The sequence below is a fragment of the Symphalangus syndactylus genome, chromosome 3 (assembly GCF_028878055.3).
Source record: "Symphalangus syndactylus isolate Jambi chromosome 3, NHGRI_mSymSyn1-v2.1_pri, whole genome shotgun sequence".
In the NCBI taxonomy this organism is placed as follows: Eukaryota; Metazoa; Chordata; class Mammalia; order Primates; family Hylobatidae; genus Symphalangus; species Symphalangus syndactylus.
The window spans coordinates 122,377,970-122,388,755 of NC_072425.2; the positions used below are offsets into that span (position 1 = coordinate 122,377,970).

General features: G+C 34.9%; 1 protein-coding gene across 4 annotated transcripts in view; it reads right to left on the minus strand.

Annotated features, from left to right (window-relative positions):
- LOC134736030 (BEN domain-containing protein 2-like) overlaps positions 1-10,786 on the minus strand; it is an 816,235-nt gene that overhangs the window by 400,706 nt on the left and 404,743 nt on the right. The window lies entirely within an intron of this gene.

Genomic DNA, 10,786 nt, shown 5'->3' on the forward strand with positions numbered 1-10,786 from the left:
ACCAAATGACTGAAAATATTTGAGAGAAAGGCTATAAAATATAAATTAACATGAAGAGTGTATTAAGCAATTCTTGCATTGCTGTCAAGAAATTCCAGAGACTGGGTAATTTATAAGAAAAGAGGTTTAAGTGGCTCATGGTTTTGCAGGCTGCACCAGAAGCATAGTACCAGCATCTGCTTCTGGGGAGGCCTCAGGAAGCTTACAATCATGGAGAAAGGCTAAAGGGGACCAGGCATTTCCCATGGCAGAGCAGAGGCAAGAGAGATGGCGGTGGGCCGGGGTGCCACACTTTACAACAACCAGATCTCCCAAGAACGAACTCACTCATCACCAAGGGGATGGACTAAGCCATTCATGAGAAATAAACCCCCATAATCCAAACACCTCCCACCAGGCCTCAACTCTAACATTGGAAATTATATTTCAACATAAGATTTGGAGAGAACTCATATCCAAACAATATCACAGGGGAATGAAAGATATTTCTGTATCTAGGAACAGATATTTAACTAATTGTGATAAATTCATTCAAGGAAATGCATAACAAAATAAAGAATTTAAACTCAGAAATGGAATCTACATATACTCAGTTCAAAATTATAGAACTATAAAATTCAATAACTGAAATTGATGTTTCTGTAGATAGTTTTAACAGAACAACGAACACAGAAGATGAAGCAATTAAGTTGGCAAATAAAACAACAGAAAATATCTAGACTTAAGGCTAGAGGTTGGGGGAAGATAGATAATATAGAAAAGAGTGTAAAAAATATGAGATTTAGGGAAAGTCTGACATAGATTCAATTGAAGTCCCACAAGCAAAGGGCAGGAGAATGAAATTGAAGTATCATTTTCAAGTGTTATTAAGATTCTACAAATTCGAAGAAGAATAAATACAAAGAAAATCACACCTATACACACCTTCAACCTTCTGAAAACCAAAGAGAAAGAGAAAATCTGAAAAGTATCTCGAAAAAATGGACATGTAATCTTCAAAGGAGAAACAATAAGAATGAAACTTATTTCTCAATGAAATGATAGAATCCAGAAGATGACTGAATGGCATCATTAAAAAACTGAAAACAACAACAATATAAACCCTTATCAATCTAGACTTGCCTGCCCAGTGAACATACCCAAAACAGAAATTAAAAAGTAAAGGTTTCTTTATTCACATTTTAAAAACTGGGAAAGTTTACCACAAATAGACCGAAACTACAAAAATAAGGTAATACTCTGGGCAGAAGAAAAATAATCCCAAATGCAAGGATAGAAGCACACAAAGAAATATAATACAAAAGAAATGGTAACGTGGGTAAATTTAAATGACAAATGACTATAAAGACAATGTTCTATATAGAAAATTTAAGTACAAAGTAAAAATGACACAAAACGCATAAGGTGCCGGGCACGGTGGCTCAAGCCTGTAATCCTAGCACTTTGGGAGGCCGAGGCGGGTGGATCACGAGGTCAGGAGATCGAGACCATCCTGGCTAACACGGTGAAACCCCGTCTCTACTAAATATACAAAAAAAATTAGCACGGCGTTGTGGCGGGCGCCTGTAGTCCCAGCTACTTGGGAGGCTGAAGCAGGAGAATGGCATGAACCCAGGGGGCGGAGCTTGCAGTGAGCGAGCGGAGATCCCGCCATTGCACTCCAGCCTGGGGGACAGAGCGAGACTCCGTCTCAAAAAAAAAAAAAAAAAAAAACGCATAAGGTGAAATGGCACTAAAATATTGTAACATTACTGAATTGTCTGAGAAAAAGTAAAATTACTGAATTACATTAGTCTAAAATCTATTATAATTGCAAGAAGGGCTGCTAAATGAAAGCCAGAATATATTTGAAATTAGCAAATGAATGTGGAAATGGCATGCAACAAAATATTTAATTAGTCACAATATGATAATAAGTAAAAAATAAAAAGAAATTAGAGTGAAGAACACTTCTAGAATGGTGAAGTGAAGACTTCTGTTAAACTTGTCCTCTGTAAAAGCAAGGAAAACATTTGGCAAATTTTGCTAGAAATAACACTTTCAGAGCCATAGAAATTAAGTAAAGGCTAGTTGCCCTCTGAAGATCATTCATTCAAAAGCAAAACTAAACCAAAGAAAAAACTCTGCTAAACCTGAGTGAAAAGAGCAGGATTGGTAGTATTTTATTTTATTTCTTTTTCTTTTTGAGGCAGTGTCTCCATCTGTCACCCTAGTTGTAGTGTAGTGGTGTGACCATGGTTCACTGCAACCTCAACCTCCCAGACTCAAGCAATCCCACCAACTGAGCCTCTCAAGTAGCTGGGAGCACAGGCACATGCCCCCATGCCTAGCTCTTTTTGTTGTTGCTGTTGTTGGGATGGGGTCTCACTATGTCGCCTGGGCTGGTCTCAAGCTCCTGGGTTCAAGTGACCCTTTCACCTCGGCCTCTCAAAATGCTGGGATTACAGGAATGAGCCACCCTGCCTGGCCTTGGTAATATTATTAATTTGATGTACTCCTATCTTCCTCTCCCAGGCCTGTGGTAACTTGGAAAGACAGTAGTCTAACAATCGCAGTAGTTGTGAACAACTGCAGCCTTGCAGCTAAAGGAAGGAATAGTCTGCATGAGGAGGTCTTCAAAAAGTCCCATCCCAGAGCATTGTCAGTATTTCATACCGATTTCTGGTCCCTGAGAGAGGCCCATTCACAGGGTGTTGTTTTTATCTGGCCTGACTCAGTTTGTTCCACCAAAAAAAAAAAAAGCCCTATCACCAGGCATGTATAGAAAAAAATCAGCAGCAATTATGTAATATTGCAGCTGACTGAGACTATGATACCAGTCGGAGCAATAAGAAAGCCCCTAAAAGGAAGATTTGGGGAATGTGGTAACCATGGGGGCTTTGCAAAATTCTGACATATTTCTGGGGACTTAGAAGATTGTGCACATGTGCAGGGCTTTGTGCAGGCTCGGAAAAATCCAAAATGCACTCCAGCCTCTCTCCATTGTCTGACCTGGAAACCCCATGCAAGCGAGAGAAAAGGCCAAGGCAGAGTTTTAAACTGAGTGTTAATACTGTGTTCTCAAACCATTTCAAGCCGACTGACAAAGGACAGAAGGAAGACTTGCTGGTTCAAGACATTCAAGAAATCTCTGACCAATCATTAGTTGACCACTAAGCTAAACGAACATAATTAATTCTAATATTACAGAATTAGCCCAGAAAATTCACTAAATAAACAGAAAACAAAATGAGGAGACAATCTCATTTCTAATTTCAAGAGTCGCCACATTAACTTATCCAAAATTTCCAGGTTTTAGCAAAATTATAAGGCACGTGAAAAGGAAAGTATAGTCCCTAATAGGGGAACAAAAGAGTCAATAAAAACAGTTCCTGAGGGAAGTCAGCTCCTATACATATTGGACAAATATTTTAAGTCTGTTATTACGAATACAGTCAAAGAACAAAAATAATCTATATATGAAGAATTAAAGTAATTGTATGTCTACATGAAAAGAATAAAGTTGGACTTCAACCTCAAACCATATACAAGAATCAACTCAAAATGGATAATACATCTAAGTGTAGTCATTAAAATTACAAAACTCTTAGAAGAACATAGGATTTCACCTTAATGACCTTATGTTAGTTAATGGTTTCCTAGTCACAATTTAAAAACTCAGGAAAAAATAGATAAATGTAAGTTTATCAAATTTAAAACATTTTGCCGCCAGGTGTGGTGGCTCACGCCTGTAATCCCAGCACTTTGGGAGGCTGAGGTGGGCGGATCACGAGGTCAGGAGTTCAAGACCATCCTGGCTAATATGGTGAAACACTGTCTCTACTAAAAATACAAAAAAAACCCCAAAAAAACAAAAAAAACAAATTAGCCAGGCCTGGTGGTGGGCGCCTGTAGTCCCAGCTACTTGGGAGGCTGAGGCAGGAGAATGGCATGAACCTGAGAGGTGGAGCTTGCAGTGAGCCAAGACCATGCCGCTGCACTCCAGCATGGGCAACAGAGCAAGACTCTGTCTAAAAAAAAAAAAAAAAAAAAAAAAAAAAAAAAAAAAAAATTTGCTGCTAATAATAGCAACAAAAAATTCAAAAGACAACCCACAGAATGGGAGAAAATATTTGCAAGTATATATCTTATAAGTGGCTTTTATCTAGAATATATAAAAACTGTCTTAATAATAAAATAAAAATTCAATTTTTTAATGGGCACAGTGTCGGAATATATATTTCTTCAAATATAAACGACCAATAAACACAAGAAATATTGTACAGATTGTTAGTCATTAGGAAATGCAAATCAACATGGTTTTATATTATACACACTAGGATGGCTATAATTTAAAAAACAATGACAATCATTGGTGCAAATGTGGCAAAATTGAAATGTTTGTATGTATGTTGCTGGTGCGAAGTTAAAATAGTGCAGACACTTTGAAAACAGTTTGGTAGTTCTTCAACATACTAAATATAGAGTTATCATATGTTTGGGCAATTCCACTGCTGGATAAATACCCGAAAGAAATAAAAACATACATTCATACAAAATTTATACATGAGTGTTTACAGCATCATTGTAAATAGCTAAAAGTAGAAAGGACCCAAATATCCATTAACTGATGAAAAGATAAATAAAATATTATATAGCTATGCAATGGAGTATTATTCAGTTATATAATTAAATGAAGAACTTCTTGTATATGCTACAACATGGATGAAACTTGAAAGACATACTACTGGAAAGAAGGCCGTCACAAAAGACCACGTTATTGTTTGATTCCATTTAAAGACAATCTAATAGGCAATAACGACAAAAAAATAGATTAGCGGTTGTCTAGGTTTGGGTAAGCAGAGAGGTAAGATGACTGCTAATGGGTACAGGCTTCTTTTTGGGGTAATAAAAAATGTTCTACAATTAGATTGTGCTGATAATTACACAACTCTGAGACCATCCTACTTAATTTTACATGCTAAATAGGTGAACCTTATAGCAATGTTATTAAATTATCTTTCAATAAAACTGTTCAAACCAAAAGAGGAATGTCAATGAGTAGAACAAATTTAACACCAATAATAAGAAGGCATATTTAAATCAGAATATATTAAAAATTATATTAACTATGAATTAACTAAATAACCCACTTAATACTCAAATATTGTCAAACTGAAAAATGAAGATGAGAAATAACTTTTAATATAAGAATAGAAAAACACTGAAATTTAAAAGTAGAAAAAGATATAACTTGCAAACAAATTTGAAGAAAGTCACAGCAGGTATACTAATATCAATATAAACATAATTTAAGACAAGAAGTATGACTTGGCTAAAGAGGAACACTGTATTAAAGTTTCAATGTAAAGAAGGATATAGCATTTCTGATTGTGCACAATATTGTAGCCTCAAAATATATGAAGCAAAAATTGAAGTACTGAAAGGAGATGTAGCTAAGTTACAACCACTGTTAGAGATTTTAACATGAAGTTCACATCACAAGTAGATTAAAAAATCAGGAAAAATATGGAAGACTTTAATAACATGATTGAGCAATGTAATATAATTGACATGTGTAAAATACACATATATCAACTCCAGAAAGCAGTTTTTGTCAAGTGCACATGGAAGATTTATAAAAAAATGTATGCTGCCAGCTGGGCGTGGTGGCTCATGCCTGTAATCCCAGCATTTTGGGAGGCCGAGGCGGGCAGATCACCTGAGGTCAGCAGTTCAAGACCAGCCTGGCCAAAATGGCAAAACTCCATCTCTACTAAAAATTAGCCAGGCATGGTGGCAGGCGCCTGTAATCCCAGCTACTCAGGAGGCTGAGGCAGGAGAATCGCTTGAGTCCAGGAGGCAGAGGTTGCAGTGAGCCAAGATAGAACCATTGTACTCCAGCCTGGGTGACAAGAGCAAGATTCCATCTCAAAAAAAAAAAAAGTATGCCTCCCTTAAAATGTTTCAATAAAAGAAGTAATGAAAGTATATGTTTTCCAACCACAAAACATTTATGTTAAAAATTAATAACAGAGAAAAATTTTAAATCTGTTTAAAAGATTAGCAATAACTTCTAAATAGCTATGACTCAAATCAAAACCACAATGAAATATAGAAAATGTTTTTTATTCACTGATGTGAAAATGCATCACTAAAACTTGTAGAATACAGTTAAAACTCTTCACAGATAAATATTTTTTAATCTCAAAATATAAAAAAATTATTTTTTGAGATTAATTTTTAACTTGAGATTAATTTTTAATCTCAAACTTTAAAAAACACCTAAGAGTCAGTGATGTAAATATTTACCTTAAGAAGTTAGGGAAAAAGCAGCAAATTTTATGCAAAGTCACTAATGACACGTAAATCAAATATAAAATTGATAATCAAAAAAGCCACAATTTGATTCTTCAAAAGGGTTGATTAAAATGGTAAGCTTCTAACAATATTAATATGTTAAAAAATAAGAAAGAACATATTGTATATCAAAAATGCAAAAGGGAACATCAGTATAGATCCCACAGATTTTTTTTTTTTCTTTTAGAGCCTGAGTCTTGCTCTGTCACCCAGGCTGGAGTGCAGCCGTGTGGCCATATCTCACTGCAGCCTCAAAATCCTAGGTTCAAGAGCTCTTTCTGCCTCACCCTCCTGAATAGCTGGGACTACAGGCATTCACCAGCATGCCCAGCTAATTTTTTTTTATGTTTTATAGAGATAGAGTCACGCTTTGTTGCCCAGGCAAGTCTCGAACTCCTGGCCTGAAGCAGTATTCCCACTTCAGCATTCCAAAGTGCTGGGATTACAAGTGTGAGCCACCATGCACAGTCAGAATTTGAAATGTTTATAAGAGGATACTATTTAAAACTTCATCTTGAAAATTGGAAAATTTAAATGAAATCAGAAAATTTGGTAGATAATACAGTTTACCAATATTAACAGGAAGCACTAAAAAAACTGAAGTCTTAATTTTATTAAAGATGGAAATCTGCAATCTAAACTTTCTCAGAAAGAAAACTTTAAATCCAGATGGCATTAATCATTCATTCTTTTCAACATTTACAGGAAGAATATTATCCAAACTCTGGGGAATAAAAAGATAAAATAACCCCCATATCATTTTATGAGCAATGCATACTTGATCAAAATCTGACAAGAACAGTACGAGGAAGGAAAATTACCAGGCAATCTCTCACAAACAGATATAATCATCCTGAACAAAGGAATAGCAATCCATATTCAGCAAAGTATAAAATGAATAATATTTCATATCCAAAAAATGTATATTCTAGAAACACAATCCATTAGAAAAATGCATCAATGCAAATCACCACATTCATTGAATGAAGTAGAAAGATATGATTATTTCAATATATGCAGAAAGGCATTTAATAAAATACAATACCAATTTATGATTTTGGCAAAGTAGAAATAGAAGTAAAATTTTCATTCTCAAAATGAACATACAGCAAAAACTGCAGTAATTATTATACTTTTAATAATAAAATATGAAAAATTTCAATCAGTGGTCAAGAAATATCACTGTTTATACTCAATATTGTACTGGAGGTCCTGGCCAATGTACTTAGAGGAAAAATGCAGAAATGTGAGCTTAAGAAAAGGAGAAATAAAGTTATCAGTATTTATAATTTTATTATAAACTTAGAAAATTCAACATAATCTACAAATAAACTAAAATGAATAAGTACATTGAGCAAATAAATTTATTGCATACAAGGGCAATATTTAAAAAGTCAATTTTATTTATATATAGCAGCTATCTATAATGTATATTTTAAATATATGTATATTTAAATGATAACAACTGTGGCACTAGAAATAATAAATATCCAAGAAAAAATATAACAAAAGGTAAACAATAAAATACAAATATATTTTTTTAAAAATCAGTGAACTACCTCCAGTCTACCATGTTTGTTGATTGGAACAAATAGCATTATAAAAATAGTCTCCCAAATGTATCTAAATTCAATGCAGTCATAATCAAAATCTAGTAGACATTTGTGTGTGTGCTTATGTTACGTGTGAAAATTGACAGGCTAATCTTAAAATTGTAAAGGTGCATGCTTTATAGCTTATTCAAAGAATAGCTTAAAAATACTTAAAGAAGAAAAAAATGCAGGATGCACAATACTGAATATCAGCACTCATTATAAAACTACAATTAAAATAGTATTAATGTTCAAGGCTAGACAAATAAAACATTGGAACAGAATATTGTCCAGAAACAAACATATATAGCAATGCATACATAGAGATACTACATATATGATAAAGATGTCACTCTAGAGCAGTGGTTAAAAGTCAGTCTTTTCAATAAACAGTAATGGGTCAATTTGCTCTCAATATTGAAAGAAAAAATAAATCTTTACCAATACTTCACAGAAACCAGAAAAGTCAATTCTAGGTGAATTCCAGACCTAAATGTAATAGATAGTTTAATCATGTCTATAGGAGATAACATGGAAAAACAAATTTATTTTTTCAAGATAGACACATATTTCTTAAGCAGAATGTAGAAAGCACTACCATAAACAAAAATTGATAAATTAGGCAACATTAAATTTAAGAACTTACTTACATTCTTCAAAGACAATTATATTGATTATATCTTGATTCAAATATATTTATTATATTGATTCAAAAACAATTATGAGCTAGGGGCAGTGGCTCACACCTGTAATCCCAGTGCTGTGGAGACTGAGATGAGATGATGCCTTAAGGCCAGGAATTTGAGAACAGTCTGGGTAACATAGAACCCATCTCTACAAAATATTAAAAAGTTAGCCGGGCATGGTGGCACATGCGTTTAGTTTCAGCTACTCATGAGGATGAGGCAGGAGGATCCCTTGAACCCAGGAGGTCAAGACTGGCTGCAGCGAGCTATAATCATGTCACTGCACTCTAGCCTGGGTGAGAGTGAGACCATATCAAAAAATAAATGAATAAGAGAAATAAAAGCCACAGATTGTGCAAAGAAATACCATACATATAACAAACTAGGAACACTTGTCAAAATCCATGCAAATAAACAGAAGACAACAATTTATAAAAAGAAATTTCCAAATAGCCAAAGAATAGGGAATGCATACATCTGCTGGTTTTCCTAGGACAGTTCTGATTCATGCCTACTGACATTGCTTCCAATTAGTAACTCTTGTCATTCTCAAGGATTTTTAAAATTATTATAATAATACAAATGAATATAATTAACATGTTTTATTTTTAAAAATTTACTCTTGAAATCTTAACTCAGGCCACTTATAAGAGTTAACCATTATACTGTGACTAATATCTCCCTTATATTGGATGCTGACCTCATTATATTCAGACTAAAATTTATTTGATTTTAAGTAGCCATTTACTGTCTCAGACTTTGTAGTCACCCTGTCATTTTCTTCACCTAAACTGCTACCTAATGACATTTTCTGCCTTTAATTCTATGTTGGGCAGGTTTTCTTTTTAGGCTCAAGTGTAATATACCCATGTTAATTATGATTTGATTAGTTTTATTATTTAGGCATTATTTTAACCTCATAAGATATATTAATATTTTAATTTTTGTTCATAGTCAAAAATTGTTCATCATTGGTTTCCTTTGCATTTGTAGTTTTATGAATATATTAGCTACCCACCTCACAACTGAACAATCTAGAAATTTCATACACATGCTATTAAAATGCTGAATGAAATTAGGTGATCAATATATGTTTGCAAATTTATTGATAAATTTAAATATTTATAACTATATGGCTTGAAATACATGCATATAATTCTATGAAATGAGCTGATATATAAATGCTCTATAAATCATGAGCCAAGTATAATTTCTTTTGACTATTGCAAGTGATTGGCAGTAGAGTATAAAGTGTTTAGATTTAGAGCCAGACTGAGGAGGTTTGAATCCCACCTTGGCCACTTCCTCACTGCAGCACATCGGAGAAGTTACTTAGCCTCTCTGTGCTAAGTTAATTTATCTGTAAGAAGGAGATAACTCAAAATATTATTTTGAAGATTAAAGATCTAATACCTAAAAATCACTCAGAATACAGTTGTGCAATTATGCAATATGATAGTTCTACTTTACACATAGCAAATGCTCAATAAATGTTCCAAGGACAGTGGTCCAAGCTGGTCTGGAAATTCAGTGAGGTAGGCTCCTTACATCATATTTCTTTGTCACTCCTGAGGGCTTTGTTTTTGTCTACAAAGCCAAAGTGGGTCACAGACATGGCCATCCTCCAGATGGCTGGAAGACAGAAGTGCATGGAGAAGTGCACATTCAATGCCTTAAGACTCATAATTGGGCTTGTAATCCCAGCACTTTGGGAGGCCGAGGCGGGTGGATCACGAGGTCAGGAGATCGAGACCACAGTGAAACCCCGTCTCTACTAAAAATACAAAAAATTAGCTGGGCGTGGTGGCGGGCGCCTGTAGTCCCAGCTACTCGGAGAGGCTGAGGCAGGAGAATGGCGTGAACCCGGGAGGCGGAGCTTGCAGTGAGCCGAGATCGCGCCACTGCACTCCAGCCTGGGCGATAGAGCAAGACTCTACCTCAAAAAAAAAAAAAGACTCATAATTGGAAGGGTGCTTACCATTTCCACTCATATTCCACTGGCAACAATGCAGTTATGTCATTAAACCTAGCTCTAGAGGAGCCTGGTGAAGGGAGTCTATTATTCTCTTACTCTGCAAGAATGGGAGAAGTAGATTTGGGTGGGGTAGAAGCCGCCAGGATCATATTTGGTATTGGCGATATGAGGTTGTTGCCCCTGAGTGGTTACAA